This window comes from Pleurodeles waltl, chromosome 8 (genome assembly GCF_031143425.1).
Source record: "Pleurodeles waltl isolate 20211129_DDA chromosome 8, aPleWal1.hap1.20221129, whole genome shotgun sequence".
In the NCBI taxonomy this organism is placed as follows: Eukaryota; Metazoa; Chordata; class Amphibia; order Caudata; family Salamandridae; genus Pleurodeles; species Pleurodeles waltl.
In genome coordinates, this window is record NC_090447.1 from 87,178,931 (window position 1) to 87,203,630 (window position 24,700).

The window sequence follows — 24,700 nt, forward strand, 5'->3', positions numbered from 1 at the left end:
AATCCCCAACACATATCTCAAACCACCACATGCAGGCATGTTAATAAAATCCATTTGCATTCTGCTGAAGTGACCTCCTGCTCTTCCAGTGTGGCTCAAATTAAGCACTGTTCCTTTTTACTCGTTAGTGTGCTGGCAAATGATGCAACAATGGCAAACTGCTTCAGCAACTTGTCTGCATTTCGAGTTAAACCAGTTATACTTGAACAGACGAGTCGTGGCATCCAAGCCAACATGTGCTTGACCATGATAATATCTAGCCATTTGCAACAACAGACAATTTGGCAAAACCAACTGACCCTCTTCTGAAACCCATAATTCATCTTGTTGCTGTTCACATTTCATTTTGCTCTATGAACGTTTTTCCTACATGTCAACATTATTCTGCAATGTTTTCAATTGTATCTATTACATGCAATGCCAAACTTGGACATGTGCCATCTTCTTCAGGTAACAATTCCCACTTATCTTTGAATGATATACAATTCAAAGCGACTTGATTCGCATATCCATTTCCCATTGACACAAAATCTTGTGATTTCAGATGTTCACTGCATTTCACCACGGCAATCCTTTCAGGCATTTGGATACCATGTAACAATTCTTTAATTCTCTCACCATTTCTCACAGGTGAACCAGAAGAGGTCATACAACCTCTCCGTGAGCATAACTGGCCAAAATCATGGACTATGCCATATCCATAGTGACTATCCATATAGATGGTAACTTTTAGCTGAGCAGACACATGGCAAGCCCTAGTAAGGGCTACCAGTTCCGCTACCTGTGCAGAATACACTTCTTGAAGCCAAGGTGCTTCCAGTATATACCAGAAATTGTGTACACTGCAGATCCTGCTCTCAGTGTTCCTAAATTTCTCTTAGACAGGAACCATCAACAAAGATAATTTGGTCATTCTCTTCCAATCGCATGTCCCTAATGTCAGGTCTCAGTTTCTTGCACAAATCATTTGCTCAAAGTCCTCAATTTGTTCAATTTCAACATTTTCATTTGGAAGTAAAGTTGGCGGGTTCAGCACTGTACATCTTTTTAATGACACATTTGGTGACCCTAAAATACTCGTCTCATATTTGGTCCATCTTGCACCTCTTAGGTATTGGGTTTCTGTCTTTGTAAGTAGTATTTCAATTCAGTGAGGGAGAATGATAGTTAAGGGGTGTCCCATTACACTGCCTTCACACTGTGTGAGGCTCTGTCCAACCCCTGCAACTGCACGTATACAACCTGGTGAGGCTGCTGCAACTGGGTCCAAAGTAGCTGAAAAATATGCTACTGGGTGGTTTACACTGTGTCAAGACAGACAAAGAACAGGCATCACGCTCATGACAAAACAATGTGAAAGACTTCGTGTAATTAGGCATACCCAAAGCTGGAGCCTTGCAAAGACTCTCTCAATTCAGAAAATGGTTTAATACCAGCCTGGACAAACACTATGGGATCAGTAACCTATTTGTGAGTCAGCTTCTTTAAGGGCTTGGAAATGACTGGACAACTGGGGATCCATTGGCGACAGTAGCCTACCATCCCCAGAAACATCCTGACATCTCTCTGAATGGCTGGGGTACTCTTCTGCAATATGGTTGTGACCCTTTCTCTGGATATTTTCTTGATCATTTCTCAATCTTGTGATACAAGTATTTCACTTCTTTCTGACAGTACTGCAATTTAAGTGGTGACACTTTATGACCATTCTTTCCTAAATGGTTCAGCAGGGCAATAGTATCATACTTGCACTCGTCCCTTGTTTTGATGCATCAGTGTACTGTACCAAGGTCATCTGGAAAGGCAATTCCAACTACTCTAAATTATTTTTCAAGATCTGATTGAATATGGATGGTGACTCCAAAATTCCCTCAAGGAATTTAACACCAACAGTAAACTCATCTAAATATTTGAAACTAAAGAGAAATTGGCTGTTCTCATGAAGAGGCACAGAAAAGAATGCTTTTGACAAATCAATGACAGTGAACCATTTAGCATCACATGGAATCTGAACAATAATCATAGCTGGATTTGGTACCACGGGGCAACATTTGATCACAATGTCATTTCTCAAATCCTGGACAATTCAAACTTTCCCACAGGGCTTTTTCAATCCCATTATCGGTGAATTACATGGGCTGCTCAACACTTCTTTCAAAACCCCTTAGTTTACAAATTCTGCAAATATTTGGGCAATCTTAATAAGAACATCTTGAGGCATGTGGTATTGGGGAATCTGAGGAAAAATTGCATTTGGTTTTACAGGAACTTTAACTGACTCAAATCCCTTTATCGAACCTATCTCTTTTCCTGTCAGATCCCTTTCTTTCTCTTTAACCATTCCCTGTAAATGAGGAGGAAGCTCCTTCACTGTCAACACCGGAAAGAAATTAATCAGGGGGTACTCCTCATTTATCATCTCACACTCGGTCCCTGGAGCTGGGTCATCCTCATCATCACTATTCAACTGTATCTCGATTCCATCATTTGAACAAGTAATCGAGCACCTGGTTTTATAGAGCAAGTCTCTTCCCAGTAGGGATACAGGACTTGAATCACAGACTACAAATTTGTGCAGTCCCTGAAAGTTGCCCATTTTAACCTGTGCTGGATCTTTAATTGGGTTGGTCAAATACTGATTTGCTACTCCTACAATCTGGACTGTCCTTCTTGAAAGGGACACATTTGGAACTTCTGCACTTCTCACTGTAGAGTGTGTGGCTCCTGTGTCAATCAAGAATGAAACTCTAGGCCCATGACTTTTCCTTTCACATAGGGTCCTTTCTGATCTACTTCTAAGGAAGCTACAAGCATACATTCCTCCTCATCCGAACTCTCACTCACCCAATCATTGTTTATTCCAATCTCGCTGTGTAACGGGAATTGGTGTACAGTGTTATTACTTTGGTTAAGCCTCTGACATGTGACCTGTTGAGGAAGCATCACCTGCTGCTGCTCCATTGGGGCTTGAGGTATTTGAATTTGCTGTCTAGGTACCAGGGGGACCTGCTGTTACATTGGCTGCAACTGTGACATTTGTACGCATGGCATTTGTACCTGCTGCATGGGCTGAAAACCTTGCATTTGATTCATATTATTTTGAAAATTTGGATTATGACCTCTCATTCTCAGTCCTCTCAATGTTTGGAACAAATTGATGTCACCTGTTTGCTGATCAACACCTTCCTCCACCAACATCGGACACTCCCGTTTACAATGTCCAACCACTCTGCAAGCGTGACAAGGCAACAATTTCTTCATTTCCTGTACATCATTCTCAACCACTACAGTACACATGTCTGGACCATGGTTTCCATTACCTACGCAACCTCTACCTCTCATCTGAACTACGCGACCTCTACCGCTCATCTGATTTTGAAATACCATGTTTCCCTGTTGCTGCTGCGGTAGCTGTTTGGAAAATTTCCTTGCATCCCTGTTTGTGCGGCTTTAATCTGCATCACCATCACCTTTTCTTTCAACTTTCTCTGCTTCAACTCAATCTCATCACTACAGTACTTTGCATACTGCAGCACCTCATCAATTGGCTTTGCTTACCAGCAAATCAAATGACTCTTAATCGTCTGGCTAATCTCAGGTTTCAATCCTTCCACAAATCTGAACACAAAATGAATCATGTCTTTCGGCTCAATTGTCTCTGTACCACTGTAATGCTTGAACACCTGTAACAATCTTTCATAATAGGCATATGTTGACTCCTTTGCTTCCTGAGCTCTCCTGTGTATCCTTTGCCAGTCATTGTTTTTGGGAGGAATTCTCGTCTTCAGGAATTCAATCACCTTGTAGTAATATTACATTGCCTCAGGAGACAGCGCACTTGTAACCTGATCTCTCTCTGGTTCTTTTGTCTGCCAAACTATACTCCTCTTGCACTCCATCCACAAATCAGCTGGAACCACTATCTCCAACAGAATGTTCAAGTTTTCTCAAAGGCAGTTCGCAAGTTTCACAAACCTGCCTGTCTGCTGGTACCACTCTACTGGTTTTTCTCTCAACCTGGGATAATCATTTGTAAAGGACAGAATGTCACTTCTGCTCCAAGGAACATGAACAAAATTCCCTCCTGGAATCTCTCTCATTGGTAAACGTTTCACTGGGTCCTTGCCCTGCTGCACTTTTGCTGTCAGTTCCGCAGAATCCCTTTTTCTCTTACCTCTTTTCTTTACCCATCTGCCTTCCCATCTATCTAATGCTCCCCAGGTCTGGGTACTTTAAAGTAGTTCCCTAAGGTGTGCCTTCATCCTGATAGATCTCATATGTTCAAAATCTTTTGTGTCAAAATCTAACATGTAACTCCTTTTGAAATGCTTTGTTTTCTCTATTTCTTTGCCTTACTTATCTGCCAGATCTGCTAGATTTTGATGCACATTGCTTACTTCCCTCGTAATCTTCGGGCACAGATATCTCAACTCTGCTTCTGTGTAGGACGCTAACCTGTTCACACCCATAGTTCTCTCAATGAGCTCACCCGCTTCCATTGCTAATCTAGTATAATTCAAATACTCCTCTCCCTTAGGAGCACTCTGTGGGGTATTCAGCTTGTCTAACCATTCAGTCAATTGCTGGGCAGTCAAACCCTGCAACAAAATGTTGCTGGCCTGGACATGTGGTGCCTGTTGTATAACTGCATATGGGGTCTGGGTTGTCAACAATTTCAAGCTCTGACTAATGTTTGACCTATGACAGTATCCGGTGGAACTCTAAATGGACTAAGGCCTAACAGAGATCATGATCCATAAAAGGTCTGTCCCACCGGAGAGACTACTCAAATATTCTCATTAAGTCCTCCCCTCATTGCATTCTGACTCAGGACTCCCTGTCCAACTGCACTGGGTTTCTCTTGTGCAAACACAGGTACAATTGGACCAACAGTGACTGGTACAGATACAGCATGGGAGTGTAATTTCTGCATTCTGGTTCATCAGTACAGACATATCTGACTGTGTTCCTGTTATCGGAGTGTATTTTGGCATTGTCTGTGTCTGTGCTTGAGGCAGTCAAAGTGGAGTTTAGGTTTGTGGCAGTTTCCACAATGGGCACATCAGGGTAAATTCTCTGGACGTTCAGTGGTGGCGCCTGATTTTGGACTACTGAAGTAGTAGGTGCATTAAGGCTGCTCTTCATTAGGCTCTGTGTCGGGCTAGGATTAACCTGCACCGGACCCGTGGTCTCATTAACCTGTGTCGTAGCTGAAGGATTTACACTAGTGCTCGGACCACTCTCTTGAGCTACATATGGTGGTGGACGATTTCTTAATAATTGCAAAATAAACTCATTATCATTTGACTCTTAATCATGTGTGAAAGAATTTCTAGCCTCCCCACTCTTGGAAGGGCTTCTGTTTGTCTTTCTGGTAGCGTTCCTTGCTACTCTCTCGCTGTCCTGTGTAATCACAGGAAACAACTTTATTCCCTATAAAGTCGCGGTTCTCCAAAACCTCTGATCACTGTCCCATCTAGCCTCCACTAGTGTCTTTTCTGCCTTTCTCATTCTCCTCTCAAATTTCTGTTGCTGTTGTTGTCTGGCTACTAGCTCCCAGATCGTTAATGCCTCGAACTCTGCTGGTCTCGGAAGGGGTTTCAGATCATACAGCATCCTCCTCAGATTCTGTAAACTCCTTAAATTAAATGTTCTGTTGATAGAAAACTCTAAGCTCCCATCCTTTTCTGTCACTTTGCACCGTTGCTTTAGCCAAGGACATAACACAGAGCCCTTTTCTTCAATTGCAATGTTAGCTGGTGTACCGCCTGGCAGTGCAATATCTCCCTTAAAGCACTCTTTAAAGCTTTGAAAAATGTCATCCTTTTGACCTTTATGTTATTCAAAATCAAAATCAAAATCAAATCAGGAAGTGACTTTTAATCCCAGAATTCTCTTCACCCACCTTCTAAACCAATTGAGCTTCACGGACGGCTGCCAATCTGTGCACAACCCTTTTCACTAACCAACCTATCCCAGCGTGGGTTCAATGATATCACACTTACACATTCTGCGGCTGACAAAGTCTTGCAGCTTGTCCTCCCAACTCAGATTCACACTAAACTAGTGCAAAATTATTGCAAGCACTAAACAAAATCAAAACCAAATTTGTCTGTTTACTACAGGAAGAGTAGCACAATTGCTTCAGAAAAGTTACGGATTTTTCACTGAAGGCATCTTGCTGTAACAGCTACTCCTTCTTTCTCAGCTTTCCTGATTCGCATGCAAAATTCAACCCAAAAATGTCACTTTCAACTGATCAGTGTTTCTGGCCTAGTGCACATAGGACTCGCCAGATCGCAGTCGAAAATTTCTTTCACTCACTTTGACTTACACTCTGACTTGTCAACTACGCCCAATCAACCTATTAAGCAAGACAAATCACAACAAAAACCAAGTGTCTCATACACTTTTCAACATACTCCGAAGCCTTAGACCATGCAGGGTCCGTACATCCACAACCACTTGGACAATTTTTTAGCACAAAGCGCCACACACATGTGAAGTTCGACAGCTTCCCTATTCTCACACTTCGGAGTACGCACACTCCTTCTACAACTTCATTTAGAGTACACAAACTCCCTAAACCCTCACAAACATCACAGTTCATCTGCGATTTGCATAAACTATGCAAGCGCAAAACCTACTCAATTCATACTATAACTAGAACGCTTAGAACATCCTCGAACAACCATTGGCAAGCTCCAAGATTCTGAGAAAGTCATTTTGAGTACTTAGGGGCACATTTTTTCTCCACTTTGTATGATTGAAAAACAAAATCTAAATTTTCACAAATTTTGCCAAATCTGGAAATTATTTTGCTCTTTCTAGGAGACTAATCCTTATTCTATTACCATCTCTGGGGACACCTCTTATTTCTCATTTACAATCTCTTGGACCAAACACTGTACTACGTATCTCAGGAATGTATGATGGGCTCTTAAGGAGACAAACCATGTACCAGGCATCTATGATGGGCTCTTAAGGAAGACTAACTGTCAAGCTGCTACCATCTTTGTGAGCGCGTCTGAACTTGATAAGTAAACTTACAAGGGGACGCGAATAGGTCGATGAACCTTTTGACTACGCTTAAGAAGTTCCCACCATATATCCTGTACATGCAGATCAGTAACAATCAATAATATTAATAATCAATAAGAGTCAGTAATTGTCACACACCATGACCCTGCAGTCATGAATAACCACACCTTTATGTAAATGTTAGAATATTTATTTTCCAAAATTACCAAAGCTAGAGTGATATAGGTAAATCTCAAAATCAATTGATAAATATATAGGAACAACACTGGCTGCCCGAAGCTTTGAAAGAATCGCAATCTAATCAAAGCTTGAGCTACTACACATTCTAAAATTACAGTACAGATTAATAACAAGGATAACTGCACAGACATAATAACATACATTTAGATTCAGCAAAGAAAAGACATCAAATGGTATTCCATGTATTGAACTTCATTAGTGGGGATCCTAACTAACATCAGATTAGAATAGCATGTTTGGGCTTCATGCAAAACAATTTAGTCAACCCAAACTTGGAAAACATCTAACTATGGCTCTATCAAAAAATCAGTTGCCACCTAGAAACAAAAGCAAATAAGCATAGCAAGCAACATCAGCGATAGTATACCTATCTTGAATGTGGATCAGCAAGCTGCGTCAGTCTTTATCATCAGGGCATCAGTCTGGTCAGCAAAACATCAGGATTCAGCATCAAAGTTCAGAAAAGGCAAAGGGGGTCATTCTGACCCTGGCGGCCAGTGGCCGCCAGGGCCACCGACCACGGGAGCACCGCCAACAGGCTGGCGGTGCTCCCACGAGCATTCTGACCGCGGCGGTTCAGCCGCGGTCAGAAGCGGCAAGTCGGCGGGCTCCCGCCGACTTACCGCTGCTCAGGGGAATCCTTCATGGCGGCGGAGCGCGCTCCGCCGCCATGAGGATTCTGACAGCCCCTACCGCCATCCTGTTCATGGCGGGAAACCCGCCATGAACAGGATGGCGGTAGGGGGTGCCGCGGGGCCCCTGGAGGCCCCTGCCGTGCCCATGCCAATGGTATGGGCACGGCAGGGGCCCCCGTAAGAGGGCCCCGCAAAGTATTTCAGTGTCTGCCTTGCAGACACTGAAATACGCGACGGGTGCAACTGCACCCGTCGCACCCCTGCAACTACGCCGGCTCAATTCTGAGCCGGCGTCCTCGTTGCAGGGGCATTTCCTCTGGGCCGGCGGGCGCTCTTTCGGAGAGCGCCCGCCGGCCCAGAGGAAATGTTTAAATGCCCGCCGCGGTCTTTTGACCGCGGTGCGGTCATTTCACGGCGGTACCTTGGCGGACGGCCTCCGCCGTCCGCCAAGGTTAGAATCAGGGCCAAAGTCTTTTAAGCAATAAAGTTAAGCACACCTCTTCTCAAGACAGAAAATGGGCAACATGGGTAATCTCCCCTCTGTGACGTCCAGCTAAGTTAGATTTCCTAAAACTACTTCCCAAGTACCTATTGGTCAAGGGATCACACGTTCACACTTTGTCAAATAAAACTAAAACTTCAAATCTAGATTTCTACTAGTACATGGTTCACATGTCGATGATTGCCACCTTTCTTACTGTTCTCATCATCTGGCTGGTCAGGTAACAATACTGTTGCAGCTTATACTCCAGTCAGAGTCTCCATTGTCTTCTGCTGGGAAAGTCTGTCTCACACACATTATATTAACAATGTTGCATTAGCAAGTACATCATCTCCTAGCAAGCAGTTCTCATGAGAAAGACTTCAGTGACAAGCACTTGGTCAGTACAGTGGAAAATCACAACTTAATTCTTACCCCTTCAGGAGCGTTGTACACTGGTATTAATGACCCCCCTCTAAAACATAAAATGCAAATTACGGGGAAAAAAAAACTATTTGTTAGGACAAATGGAATTTGCATAGAGTAAACCTAGCGAAAAGACATTTGAGCACTGAACTGGATATAAAGCAGGTATACAGTCAATGAGTGATAGAAGAGGGAGCTGCATTCTGAGGGCAGAAGTGTACTGTCACTCCAGTGTGAAGTAGTGTGCTTTAAAGAGGTGCATTTTCAAATCTTTCCTAAACTGGAGCAGTATTGGGGTTGTTCTGGTTGACTTGGGGATCTTGTTCCAGATTCTGAGTGCATAGGTGGCAGAGGCCTTCTGCCCTGCTTTTTTCTGTTTTACACCTGGGGACATATTTACAACAAAGTGGTGCAGGGCAGCATAGGAAGTGACATTGCTGCGCTGCCCGGCACCATAGGAAACAGGCAGAAATGTGCCATATTTGCAAAATACAGTGCATTTCTGTCATCTCCTCATGGCCTGCCACCCTTTTGGCTGCCTAGCACCAATGCAGGCTCCCTTGCACCATTGTACAAGGGTGCCTGTATTGCATGCAGGATTTTATTTAATGTAGGAAGGGTCTCCTCAAAACCCATGAGTGTTGCATGGGAAAACCCACCTCGATGCCTCTGGAACGACCTCCGATGCAGAGGAAGGCAACACAGCAACTTGCGCTGCCTTGCCTTACTCCATATCTACAAGGCGCTTGGAGTGGCCTAGTAGATATGGGTGTGCACTCTGCGCCACCAGTGAATCAAAAAAGTGACTCTCTGGCAACACATAGGGCTTGTAAATATGCCCCTAGTCTCCAGCCTGATCGTGCCATGACTTCTGGTGTGCTGAAAGCCAACACAGATGGTGAGAGTAGCAAGTGGTTTCATCTACTTAGGTCCCCTAGATTTTTCTCTTTCTGACTACCTAGTTTTGTACCTTTACTGTGAGTGAGTCTCACCACCAGAGTTTTACTCATGGTAACTTCAATGGAAAAGGATTGAGTGTGCTAACTCTGGGCTAAAGACACATGAGCATGTTAGCATGTGTGTGTGTGTGTGCGTGTGTGTGTAAGTGTGGGTTGCGTATGTGAAACTACCATCTTGTGCCCAGTGTTTGCACCTAGGGAGTTTGTTGCAGAACAAATCCTTCAAGGAATGGTGAGTAGGTCTTGCAATGTGATTAGAAAATCTGCACCAAAGTACACTTTTTCCTCACTTAAACCTACGGGGTCCAGTGGGGAATAAATCTTACGGTAAACATAAATTCTGAGCGTAGATCCACAGTCCTGTTGATCCTATCCAGGCATATAACGGCACTTTAATTGTCATTTCCCTGGCAGACCCACAATCAGGTCCCAAGCATTTGAACCCCCTACTGGGGCAAGTTAATTATTCTGCACAGGAGGCAGCAGTGGAGTAATGATGTGCCACCCTACAATTGTCCAGGAATGACTGTCTTCTAGAATTTTCCACCCATAGTTAAAATCCCTTCACAAGGGAGCAGCCTTTGAGAAGATAGTGGTCCTGAGAGTGATGATGGTAAAAGAATGCCTAGCTTTAAGAAGAAGCCACCTGATGCCACAGCAAGGATCAACTTTATCTCTAGTTGGCCCCCAGGATGAGGATGGGACTCTCCAGGGTCATTAGTGCTAGCCTCGATATGCTCAGAGAGGGGCAGTTGGAGCAAGTGACCTTCTGGGGGGTCTTGAATAGTTACCCTGTGAATTCTGTTGACCCCCTTGACTCCCCTGAGAGACAGGTGCCCTTGAAGATGCCAGAAGACTCAGACACCTGGATGGGGTAGCAGGAAAAATGATGTGGAAGGGCTAAAGAAAATAACTCCTAGGCAGGAGAGAGCATCAAGAACCCAGAGAACATGTCTGGCAGGGAAGCAATCAAATTAAGTTTCCCAAGAAAATCAAATTTACAAGCCAGGAGGCATTTAGAACATGCTCCTGTGGCTAGGAATTGCCACTAGAACCCAAACAAGCCAAACATCAAGCCCTGTTCCCAGGGGAAACTGATCAGAGAACAAGGAGTGTGGTCCTGTTCTGTATTTTCCTCAAATACCCCTTGAGAGGACCAAGCCTCTGGGGGTAGGCGCAATCTCGCTTGTGTGATTTTAAATTAGGAGACAATGATCATGGGGTTGCCTCCTCAGAGCCATCTCCCATGGCCTGACATACAGAAGTACTGCCCTTGAGGATCCTTTCTAGCTAGGGCAGAAGGAGCACATGTGAGTGCTGCTGTACTCCATCCTCGGTGGTGTACCACTCCAGTTGCCAATATCTCCTGGCATGTCTAACACAGGCATGAGGCAGCACACAGCTGCCAGCTCCAAGGAACACACAACATCTGTGCTGCAGTGGGAGCTGGTGAGCCCTGACTGGAGTGAGGTCCCCACACAGCTCCAGTAATGGAAACATGCCCGGGCCCCCCATCAAAGTGCCACCAAGCCTCGAGAAAAAGAAGGAGTGTGGAACAAGGCTGCTTTTAATAAGAAGAAAAGCATTCTGGAGCAGCAGAAAGCTGGTCATTACATATTAATGGCTGCAACAATGGAGCATCCTATAAGCCCCTGCAATAGGCATACAAAACTGCAAGCTATTCATTGTAGTGCTCTAAGAAGGGCAGGAGCATCACCAACAAATTTGGACAATGTTGTAAGGGGCTGCACGGAGAGCAGAAAATGTCTCAAGGAACTAGCCCTAAATCTCCCAGTGGATTGGATCCCTGACCTTGGGTGAGTCTTACCAGGCTTGTAACACTCCCGGAGCTGGAGCTGTTGGTCATAGACTATGTTGTGCAGGAAATCCTGTTTTTTGGTCCTAGAGATGAAGTTGCAGCATAGAAAAAGTAGATGTAATACCCTGGAATACGTGTTTTACAATACAATACTTTATTGTCAATGTTGATGATTGATTATATAAAATGTTATGTCACCATGAATAGTGCTGAATGTTAGTACTTCTGCCATTGATTTGAAACGTAAATTATATAATGTTTTCTGCTTCTACTGGTATGATGAAGCCCTGTCAAAGACAGTTGGCCTTATTCATAATGACACTCCCTCATTTTGTGATATTGAATCTAGTATAGGTGGAGATATATGTGTACCGAGGATGCCACCAAATGTATTTCCATTTGCCTTATGGAACCTATTTGTAATTTAATACATAGTAATTGTTAGAACTTGGGTCTTTGGTTGACACTCAGGTTACCCTCTGTCCAAGCAAGGACCCTCACTCTAGTCAGGGTAAGTCACACACAATCCAAATTATCCTGTGCCCACCCTCTGGTAGCTTGGCACTGAGCAGTCAGGCTTAACTTAGAAGGCAATGTGTAAAGTATTTGTGCAATAAATCATACAATAACACCATATAGCACCACAAAAATACACCACACAGTGTTTTAAAAAATATATAATATTTATCTGGTTAAATGCAGGTCAAAATGATCAAAGATGCAATAAGTAAATGTAGATATATCAGTGATATAAAGTGTCTTATGTCTTTGCAAAACAAGTAAATGTCTCTTAAAAACAATAAAGGTCTCTTGCAAGCACAAAGTACCTGGTTCGCATTCAAAGTCTCCGCAAGGGACCGCAGAGGAGGCGATGCGTGGAAAACAGGTAGGTGTGCGTCGGTTTCGCCCCTTCACACACCGACTTGCATCATTATTTTCCATGCAGGGGATATTTTCCATGCATCGATTTCCAGCGCACGGACTTGGTTTACCTTCGGGTTGTGGGGTCTTCTGGCGCCCCGGGGACTGTGCGTGGAATCCTGGGCTTGCGGAGCAAAGTCACAAGTGCTGCGTTGATCCAGTGGGTGCTGTGTGGAAATTTCTTCTGCACGGCAGGCACTGCATCAATTCCTCTCTGGAAGTCAGGCTGCGTCATCCTGGGTCGGCTGTGCAATGATCCGGTGGGCCGTGCGTCAAACCGGTTGCAACGCAGGTGCCGCATCGATCTTCTCCTTGCTAAGTCACGCTGCGTCATTCCGGTTCGGCGTGCAGTGAATTTCTCATCGCGGGGCAGGCTGTGCGTCATTTTTAGCAGGTTGTGCATCGAACTTCTGTCACACAAGAAGTCCAGTTGCAAGAGTGAAGTCTTTTTGGTCCTGAGACTTCAGGGAACAGGAGGCAAGCTCTATCCAAGCCCTTGGAGAGCACTTCTCAGCAAAGCCAGGGAGCAGCAAGGCAGCAGGGCAACAGCAAGGCAGAAGTGCTTGTCAGAAAAGCAGTCCCAGTGTGTCCTTTGGGGGGGCAGGCAGTTCCTCCTGGCATGTCTGGTTCAGGGATTCTTCACCAGCAGGTTTTTTGTCCAGAAGTGTCTGTGAGGTACAGTGTGTACCCCAAGAAGTATCTAAGGTCTGTGGTTTTGGGTGCTCTTCTTATACCAGTTTTGGCCTTTGAAGTAGGCTTACTTCAAAGGAAAAGTCTCACTTGTTTGTGAAATTCTGCCTTGCCCAGGCCAGGCCCCAGGCACACACCAGGGGGTTGGAGTCTGCATTGTGTGAGGGCAGGCACAGCCCTTTCAGGTGCGAGTGACCACTCTTCCCTTTCCTCATAGCACAGATGGTGCATCAGAATATGCAGGCTACACCCCAGCCCCCTTTTTGTCACTGTCTGGAGAGAGGTGCTCAACTGTCAAACTAACTCAGACAGGGAATCCACAAACAGACAGAGTCACAAAAATGGTTCAAGCAAGAAAAGGCCCACTTTCTAAAAGTGGCATTTTCAAACACACAACCTCAAAACCAACATTACTAAAAGATGTATTTTTAAATTGTGAGTTCAGAGGTCCTAAACTCCACATGTCTATCTGCTCCCAAAGGGAAGCTACACTTTAATCATGTTTAAAGGCAGTCCCCAGGTTAACCTATGAGAGAGATAGGCCTTGCAACAGTGAAAACAAATTTGGCAGTATTTCACTGTCAGGACATATAAAACACAATAGCATATGTCCTACCTTAACTATACACTGCACCCTGCCCATGGGGCTACATAGGGCCCACCTTGGGGGTGTCTTACGTGTAGGAAAAGGGAAGGGTTAGGCCTAGCAAGTGGGCACACTTGCCAAGTCGAAATTAGAGTTTAAAACTGCACACACAGACACTGCAGTGGCAGATCTGAAATATGATTATAGTGCTACTTATGTGGGTGGCACAATGAGTGCTGCAGGCCCACTAGTAGCATTGGATGTACAGGCCCTGGGCACCTCTAGTGTACTTTACTAGGGACTTACTAGCAAATCAAATATGTCAATCATGGATAAACCGATTAACAGCACAAGTTACACAGAGAGCATATGCACTTTAGCACTGGTTAACAGTGGTAAAGTGCTCAGAGTTCAAAAGCCAACAACAACAGGTCAGGAAAAATAGGAGGAAAGAGGCAAAAAGTTTGGGGATGACCCTGCAAAAAGGGCCAGGTCCAACAGTAATTATTACTTGTGACATACCCACATCTTTTGCAACTAACAACCATTTTTTAAAGTGTTTGTCTGTAAGATGAGTGGGTGTCAGAGAGGGGACAGGCCACTTGTACGCCTACATGAAGTCTGCTCAAGTTTATTCAGCAAAATAGGCAAAGTGCAATATTGTTATATAAGAGCCAGCCAGCTTGTTCCCCCTGTTACCAGTGAGCATCTGTTAACCCCTGCCCAGTTTGTATGACTTTTACAGGTTTTCTTCCTGCATTGTTTCAAATGAGAGCACGTGACAGAAAACAAAACTCAGATTAGCTGGCACACAATTTTCTCTTGAGAAGAAGAATGTTTAAAAAGATACAAGAAAAGTGAACTATCAGATATTGAGATCATCATTTATGAATCCTTCCTCAGATGTGCCAAGCACGAGCATAAGGCTGATCACTTCAGAAGCAACAGAGCAGAACAGACCATGTGTAACGTGGACACAACATGAACAGCAAAATGGCAGTAAATAAATCAGAATGGTGTAGGCTATTACAGTAAATTAAAGCAACTTTTCAGGAAATGTCCCATGGTGTATTGGCTGTACTGTATTTCTCAAAACTGGGTGTGCCAGAAACACAGCATCAGTGTCTTTGGAAGAAGCTCCCTTCAGAGACACTCTGATGGACTGAATGACAAACTACCTTACTTACAAACCAGGATCAGTTTTGAGTTGCAGCATTGAATAGGGGGCCGTTAAGGTTGTGGTAAAGGGGCACCGTCTGGGGCAGTGCTTTGCTTCACTAATGACCAAGCTGAAACACTCATGCACTGACAAAAATCTCTGGAATGCGCTTCTTAGTCCAAAGACATTTATTATTTCACTACGCAAGGTTCCTAAAAGGAGATTAGCTTACTGAAAGCACACGTTTAAAAATGGTCACAGCAATGAAATGAAAGAATGTACAAATGATTCTCCACTGCAATATACACAGCAAATATATGTATCTATATTATAATGCAAAGCAAATAATTAATAAAAAAATATGCATCACCATGAGAAAAGGGCATCACTGCTTCATCTCCCAAATATTCAGCATCAGATTGCCAGATCCCAGAATCGATCAAGAAGAGAGAGATCAATTATCTTCACGGGAAGGATGGCATACTCCAGGGTCCTGGATGTACCTGAGATCTGCAAACACTCTCTGTCCCAGGTCCATCTGGTCTCGGCCTCTTATACTTTAAGCAAACAAGAAAGAAAAAGTCTAGAACTTCCATTTCCCCTCCATAAGTTTATTTATTCAAAAAATGCTGATTGCTTTAGGCCTGCTTTGAAAATAACACGTTGAAACGTGGCTACAATCCCAAGGTGCCAATCCAAAACAAGTCCGTTCCCTGCCGGAGTACATTCTTATCAGCCTATGCCCTTGGTGGGAAAAATACAAAGAATAAAAACATGTGCACATTGCTTTTAACATAGCAGTGTCTAATGCTAAGATAAAGTCAGTAGGCAAAATGAAGCTGGTGATCCCTAATGTGACAGTGTAGTCTAGGCTAAGTGCAATGTGGAGTCAGTGGTCAAAACTCACATATCATTACAGTCAGACAACAGGTATTCAACGTGACTAGCAAGATGATTTCCTAATGCTATAGGATGATGTCCATGTGTGAGATAATGAACAGGGTGGGAGTCCTGGTGCTGCCCCTTGACTGCTGGAAACACAAGCACAGTATAAGGAGGGTCTGGAGCGTTTTTAGGTGCCATGATTATAAAAAATATGTGAATCATGTTCATGAAGAGGAATTAAAATCAGGAAGGCTACTGGCATGGTTGGTCTCTCCTGAGTTTAGGGGTAGCCCTATCACTTGACTTAAGACAACAGAGAGGCAGTTATTTTTTCACATAATCATTTTAATGATGCATTAAGGCATTATAATATCTCCCTTTATTGCCTGTCCCTGATGGACAGAGCTTGGCCCACTTCTGGAGAGGCTGCCAATTGTGGGTCCTCTGGGCAGAAGAGAGTGAGCCGCTAGGTGCCCAGGTGTCAGAAGCAGAAATTAGAAATGTCACTAAGACCTTGGCAACGGGTAAAACGTCAGCAGCAGATGGATTCCCATAGGAGTTCTATAAAGCATTTGTGAACGTTCTGGCACCAAGACTTGTAGATGTATATGCTGAGAGGGCTGTCATCCCAGCCACGACTAGGAAGGCTATAGTGATCCCCTTATCTAAGACCACATCGCATGATGTAACAGTCTGATTTCAGACCCCTTTCCATGTTGAACTCTGACTTTAAAATACTTAGCAAAGTACTAGCCTCCAGACTGTTACCCCATATGCAGACCCTGATTCACTGTGATCAGAATGGGTTATACCAACCGGTAACACATCCCAGAATCTTCATACGCTTTACTTGTTACTCTACACCGGCTACCGTTCACCCGATCCAAATGCGGTGATCAAATCAGCAGACCTGGAAAAGGCCTTCGATACAGTGCAGTGGGACTTCCTGGAAATCATTGTGCTTCGAATGGGGCTCGGCGCTGGCTGGCAAGATGGGTCAGACTTCTCTACGCTGATCCAATGGCAAGGGTTAAGGCAGGGCAATCTATTTTTGAGGCCTCTGAAATGCACAGAGGCACCAGGCAGGGCTGACCCCTGTCGACCCTCCTATTTGCAGTGGCTATTGAGCCACTAGCAGAACAGATCCATGGGGAGGGAGAGGATTGGGGCACCAGGAGAGACGGAGCAGTACGGAATATCACTTTACGCAGATGATCTGCTTATCTACCTTAAGGATGGCACAAGAGATTTCCCCAGGCCATTACAGATCCTAGATGACTTTGGCTGGTGCTCAGGTCTTTGGGTGAACGGGAGCAAGACCTGCGTGTTTCTAGTGATCAAGGGTCTAGGCTGTCCCACTTCCTACCCCACTGATATAACCTTTGTGCACCTTTAAATACTTGGGCATCCAATACTTCCATGATTTAGAGGATCTTCAAGAAAGAAACCTGGGGAAGGCTTTTAGGTCCCTGAAGACCTTTGCCTCCTTCTGGCGCTCCCTCCGGTTACCCATCATGGCCTGAATATTGCTCTCTAAAATGGTCATGCTTCAGAGGCTTCTTTACTTTTTGTGACCCTCCCGGTGAGGATCTCGGTGACGTGGTTCAAGAGACTGGATGTGCTGCTTTGAGAACCTATTTGGGATGGTGGGTGCCAAAGGGTTGCCCTAACTACCCTCTGCTGCCCTCGCCTTGAGAGAGGAATAGGGGTACATGATTTTGAGCTGTATTTTTTAGCTGCCCAGCTTCAATGAATCACAAAGTGGCAAGATGGAGCAGCCCTGTCGGAGCTGGGAGTGTTTGAGGAACGAGGAACCCAACCAAGGGCTACTATGAGCGAAATTAGGGGTGTATTTATGGGCCCTTAGCACCACAGGAGTGTCACTTTTTGTGACGCTCCTGTGGCGCTAAGCACAATGCCGTATCTACAGGGGGGCGGTAAGCCACTTTTTGTGGCTTAACGCCACCTTGTAACTACGGCCCCTTCCTACGCAGCACTGTGCATGGGAAGGGCGTACAATGGGTTTTGCTGTGGGCGTGCCACAGCAACACCCATTGCATTTTGACGCTGGCTTAGATTTATGAAAATTCGTAAACCTGAGGCAGCCCCAAAATCTAACACCACCCCCAGGGGTGGCATTAGCAGTGTGCAACAAGGTGGAATAATTTTATTCCTCCTCGTTTTTTGCTTTTTCTATGCGTGCTGTATTCTGCTGCACGCATTGAAAAAGCAAAATGCCAGAAATGATTGTTTATGTGCATTGTGCTGCACAGAGAGAAGTGCCAAAGCGCCATTAGTGATTGTTTATGTGCAGGAAGGGACACCTTCCCGCACATAAACAATCACACCCCTCAACACAGACATCCTTGCACAATGTGCAAGGATGCCTACGTTGGCAGCTAATTGCGCCAGCACAGGGGGAAATGCAGGGGTATTCCCTTAAATATGGGGTATCGCTGCATTTCTAAAGTGACGCAGCGCGGTGCTGCCAATTTCAGCGCAGCACCGCGCTGTGCCACCTTTCTTTAAATCAGGCCCTTAATGTCGCCGGCGTTGCGGATCCTACGCCCAAGTATCTTACTGTCTACTGCCCTGACCTGCTAACAGTGCGGACTGCGGCATACAGGCACGACAACCCCTTACGCCCCTGGGCTCCTGCTGGTGGGCCTGCCCCAGAGCAACCCCCTCATCTTTTTTACAGCAGGTCAACTCAGCTCCTGGACAGACGCCGGATTGGTGACACTGGGAGACTGCTTTTAGATGGGTTCAATGTTTCTGTTAGGAGACTTGACCGAGCAGACTGGACTCCAAGTGGGACAATTTCTTACCTATGAAGCACTAACCCCTGTTCTGCGAGAGCTGTGGAGAACTGCTGCATCGAAACACAAGGAAAGGGACTGCCTGAATTCCTAAGGGCCATGAGGCAGGGAGATGTACAGAGATAAAGACAAAGACCCCCGTCCAGCCCTCTTAATTCCAAAGAAAACAAAATCATATGACCATACGAGGCTCAATGGCAAACAGTAAATATTCATTCATATTTTATTGCACATGATGATTACAATCGAAAAAACATAATTTTGTTAACAAACCCCAATATTATACCTCCACAGTACAACCATACATTCATACCTCTCATTCAGTCCTTACACTCACTTTGATCAGTGTAGGGAAAGGTGCAGAAGACATTGTGATGCGAAGGGTTAATTAGTCTGAGCAGTGTAGATGACCGTGATGCATGCAGAAACCTGAACTGTATGTGGAAAAGTCCACGATGTCGCTTTCAAGCTTGTTTTCCAACATTCCATAGATAAAATTATCCGCAGCCTGCATGTGCAAGAAGCAGGAAGTGTGGGAGAGGGACGCGAATGTCGCTCTAATCCTGAGAAAGGGAGTCCATGAAAAGGCCAGAAAAATAATGGCTAGTGGACAACATGGCAGCCAAGGGATGTGCTGTTATTAGACTGTGACGCTCGAGGGGGAGATAGGTTCAAGCATGCGGTAGAGGGCTTCCCAGCATTGTGGATAAAGTTAAGTTCCACCCAGGGATGAAAGGCCTTTGTTTCTCTGCTTTATTTCTGATTGATTAACACACTAGAGCTATGTTTATAATCTGATTTATTCTGCTCATTTGTATTTGAATTTTCCTTGAACGTCTTAATGTGAATATGATGCAGTAGCTGAAATGTGCATTTCGTAGGCAGTCAATTAATGCAGTGTTCATATTGCTGAACTCTTTGCTCATATATAAATAGATACTCTTTATTGCTATTTTTCATTCTACTTTGTTAATGTGCCAAACGCATATATTATACTGAAAAAATTCTATTAAAAGCTAAGTTGTGTGCGTTATTGGTGTGTGGTCCTTTATTGAGCGTCCTTATTGACTTATATCGATCAGGTGTCAATCAATCACCTGAATAAGACACACTTCCTTCAGACTCATGCCACATCCTTTCTCACTTATTGTGACACTCTGGGGGAGATTCCTACCCTGGCGGTCGGTGATAAATCGGAGGCCAACCCGCCAACAGGCAGGCGGTCAAAAAAATGGTATTCTGACCCTGGCGGGAACCGCCAACAACAGCCCGCCAATTTAACACTCCGACCGCCACGGCGGGACAGACAAACAGCGCGGCGGTCACCGCCAACAGGCAGGCGGCAGACAATGTACGGACCACCCTATCACAACTCACCAATCCGCCACCTTTTCCGGGGCGGAAGCCCCGCCGATAAAAACACAGCGGAAACAGACTACGAACGGGAAAACGCTCACCTCTATACACTCCACGAGGAAGGAGGACAGCATGGAACCCGAATTAAACATCCTACCAGCTATTGTCTACCTGCTCATCTACCACAAGTACGAACGCCGGCGCAGACGACAACGGTGAGTACCGCACCTACGACACAGGGGAGGGGGGAGGATGAAAGGTTACGGGCACACACATATGCGACACACCCACCCCCGCCCCCCAACTATCTACACACCAATGCAGAGCAACAAGTCACAGTGACACCACCCAAACCCCCCGGAAAAATGCAAAGACATAATTAAATTGAGATGCAAAATTTATGTATAAAATAGGTTCATTGAAGTCATGGTAAAATAGCAATATGAAATATAAAAAATAAAGAAAGAATATTGCGAAACCTATAGACATAGGCAATAAGTCCTGCACAGTCACTTAAATTTCCACTGTCCGTGGGCCAATGTGTACTAACACATGGGCAAAGCCCACACAGGAGACCGGATACCATCGGAGAGAACACTGCAGGGGCATCAGATGATAAAACTACAGGCACCTCAGGGGGAAGGGAAGGGGGGGCACCTCAGCCACAGGAGTCCACGACGCCAGATCCACGAGGGGCCTCCATGCCCACTGTACCATCCAGGGGAGTGCAAAGCCACAGTCTCTCAAGTCTCTAAAGTGGGAGGGTTGCCCACTGTGCCATCCTGGGGAGTGCAAAGCCACAGTCTCCCAAGTCTCTACAGTGGGAGGGTTGCCCACTGTGCCATCCTGGGGAGTGCAAAGCCACAGTCTCTCAAGTCTCTACAGTGGGAGGGTTGCCCACTGTGCCATCCTGGGGAGTGCAAAGCCACAGTCTCTCAAGTCTCTACAGTGGGAGGGTTGCCCACTGTGCCATCCTGGGGAGTGCAAAGCCACAGTCTCTCAAGTCTCACAAGTGGGTGGTTTGCTCACTGTGCCATCCTGGGGAGTGCAAAGCCACAGTCCATCAGATGTATAACCGACTCCACTGGTATTGGAGGAGGCATGGTGCCCAGAGTGCTGCGTGAACACCGGCTCGACACAGAACCGGCACTGTCAATGGGCCAGCGGTGCTTGAGATGGCAGGGCCCAGCGGAGCGGTGCTTGACAGGAAGGGTCCAGCGGAGCGGTGCTTGAGACGGCGGGGCCCAGCGGAGCGGTGCTTGAGACGGCGGGGCCCAGCGGAGCGGTGCTTGAGACGGCGTGGCCCAGCGGAGCGGTGCATGAGACGGCGTGGCCCAGCGGAGCAGTGCTTGAGACGGCGGGGCCCAGCGGAGCGGTGCTTGACAGGAAGGGCCCAGCGGAGCGGTGCTTGAGACGGTGGGGCCCAGCGGAGCGGTGCTTGAGACGGCGGGGCCCAGCGGAGCGGTGCTTGAGACAGCGTGGCCCAGCGGAGCGGTGCTTGAGACGGCGGAGCCCAGTGGAGCGGTGCTTGACAGGAAGAGCCCAGCGGAGCGGTGCTTGAGACGGCGGGGCCCAGCAGAGCGGTGCTTGAGACGGCGGGGCCCAATGGAGCGGTGCTTGACAGGAAGGGCCCAGCGGAGCGGTGCTTTAGACGGCGGGGCCCAGCGGAGCGGTGCTTGAGACGGCGGGCCCAGCGGAGCGGTGCTTGAGACGGCGTGGCCCAGCGGAGCGGTGCTTGAGACGGCGGGGCCCGGCGGAGCGGTTCTTGAGACGGCGTGGCCCAGCGGAGCAGTGCTTGAGACGGCGGGGCCCAGCGGAGCGGTGCTTGACAGGAAGGGCCCAGCGGAGCGGTGCTTGAGACGGCGGGCCCAGCGGAGCGGTGCTTGAGACAGCATGGCCCAGCGGAGCGGTGCTTGAGACGGCGGAGCCCAGCGGAGCGGTGCTTGAGACGGCGGGGCCCAGCGAAGCGGTGCTTGACAGGAAGGGCCCAGCAGAGCGGTGCTTGACAGGAAGGGCCCAGCGGAGCGGTGCTTGACAGGAAGGGGACCTGTTCAGCGGTGCTTGTCACGGCGGCCCCTGTTCAGCGGTGCTTGTCTTGGCGGGGCCCTGTTCAGCGGTGCTTGTCACGGCGGCCCCTGTTCAGCGGTGCTTGTCTTGGCGGGGCCCTGTTCAGCGGTGCTTGTCACGGCGGCCCCAGCGGAGCGGTGCTTGTCTTGGCGGGCCCTGTTCAGCGGTGCTTGTCACGGAGGCCCCTGTTCAGTGGTGCTTGTCTTGGCGGGGCCCTGTTCAGCGGTGTCTTTTCACGACGTGCCCTGTTCAGCGGTGTCTTTTCACGGCGGGCCCTGTTCAGCGGTGTCTCTTCACGGCGGGCCCTGTTCAGCTGTGTCTTTTCACGGCGGGCCCTGTTCAGCTGTGTCTTTTCACGACGGGGCCCTGTTCAGCGGTGCCTGTCCTGTCTATCTAGGGAGCCAGACCTTACCAAGACTCTCCGCTTAGTCACCCTCCGACCTTGCGGGTGCTGGCCCCTCCTGTGATGGAGTCTTGGGCCCGTGGCTTTCGTCCGTCACACCCGGTATGGGGCTGGTGGGGCCCTCCTGGTCCGCTCGCCTGCTGGCTGACTTCTCCGCCCTGCTGCCCTTGCCCTCCTTCGATGAAGCACTCTGGCCCTTGCCTCCCTTTGATGTTGTGGCAGGTGACGGGCGAAGGCTACGCTCCTTGGTGGCAGCCGTCTCAGCCTTCTCGCGCCGGCCCTTATTTTTTCTGGTTCTCTTCCCAGGGGAGGGCTGGCTGTCCCCTTGCTGCTGGCCGATGTTGCTGACCCAGTAAAAGGTGGACTCCAATACCCGTGCACTGTGGTCATACTTGATGCAGGGCTGGTGGTGGCTGAGGTGCTCTTAGGACTCTTACCAGATGGAGGGGGTGGGTTATTGGTTGGAAAGAGGTCAAGGTTGGAAAGGAAAAGCATTTTGGAAAGACAGGGACAGGTAGGTGTAGTGGGTATGGGAGTGGGGGAAGAGGATGTGGTTGTAGGAGAGTCAAGTGTGCTGTCTTTGGGTGCAGGTGCTTGTGACGGAGGCTATCGTGAGGTGGATGGCTGTTGGGTGGGTGGCTGCCTGCGTTTGTGTGGTTTGGAAGAGGGGGTGACAGACACATTGGGAGAGGACACAGGGGACGTGTAAATGGCAGTGGGGGTGGTGACTGCATGTGTGCGGACTGTACTGGAGGGTGTGCTGGTGATGGAAGTACTGGCTGATGGTGGTGTGCATGCAGGTGTGAGTAGAGATGTCACAGGGAGGGAGGAGGGAGACGAGGAGGTGGGGGACACAGAGGTGGTAGTGACTGTTGGCATGTCTGCATCTGGATGTTGTTTGGGTGAATGCTTGTGGGATCTGTGGTGCTTATTTCTGGATGAGCTGCCCTTGGGTGTTGAGGTGTGTGCAGGCTGGTCTGATGGTGTGGATGGGATAGGCAGAGGAACAGGAGACTGGGACTGGGTGGAGGCAGTTAGTAGAGGGGGGCTGGAAACAGGGACAATGGCTGCCGTCAGTGCTGAGGCCAGAGCGTTGAACGATCGCTGATGGGCAGCCTGACCCGAATGAATGCCCCCCAGGTATGCATTGCTCCGATGCACCTCCCTTTCTACACCCTGGATGGCATTCAAAAGGGTAGACTGCCCAACAATGATGGTCCTCAGGAGGTCAATGACCTCCTCACTGAGGGCAGCAGGGGTAACTGGGGCAGGGCCTGAGGTGCCTGGGGCGAAGGAGATGCCCGCCTTCCTGGGCGAGCGGGCACGGAGCGTAGGCTGAGGGGCTGCTGGGAGGGCGGGACTGGTGCGCTGGGTGGCGGCTGTACCTGTTGTGGCGGTGGGCACGGATGTTGCCGCCACCGCAAGGGAGCTCCCTTCCGAGGACGTGTCGCTGACGTCTCCACGGGTCCCCGTTGTGGAGCTCCCCTCGCCCTCCGTCTCACTGGTGTACTCGGAGTCTGTTGCATGGCCCTCCGGGGCCATGTGAGTTGCAGCTCCCTCGTGCTCCGATGCCAATTCTCCTCCGCCTGATGATGCTAATGCACACATGAACAGGTAGAAAAAGAAAATGGGTGGGGGGAGAAATAAAGACAGGTTGAGTGCATGCATTGGCAACACCGTTGTCGGAGAGGACAGACACAGAAGCCCCCTGCACTACGCCGCGCAATCGGGGTACACTACTCAGTACTTGTGACTAGGCCTACAGGTCTATGGACAACATATGCACACATGGGTGATGCAGGACCATGGATAGCTGTACTTGGCTCCCTACAGAGGTGGGGGGCGGGGGCACAGGGTCATGCCTAACGGAAGGTACTAGCCTACAGAAAGCGCCCTGGCCTAGAGTTACCCTCAGCCCTCCTCCCCAACCCAGACACCTCCACTGCGCGCAAAGATAGCAGAATGTGCTGATACTCACCCCCTTGTGTCTGCTGTGATGTCCTCACGCGCCCATCCAAATCGGGGTAGGCCACCGCCAGGATCCGGGACATCAGGGGGGTCAAGGTACGATTGGCACCCCTCCTACGTTGGGAGGCCATCCCCAGCAGTGACTCAGCGGTCTTCCTGGTCCCGCGGCGGATGTCCTCCCATCTCTTGCGGCAGTGGGTGCCCCGTCTGTTGTGGACCCCCAGGGCCCGGATGTCCTTGGCGAT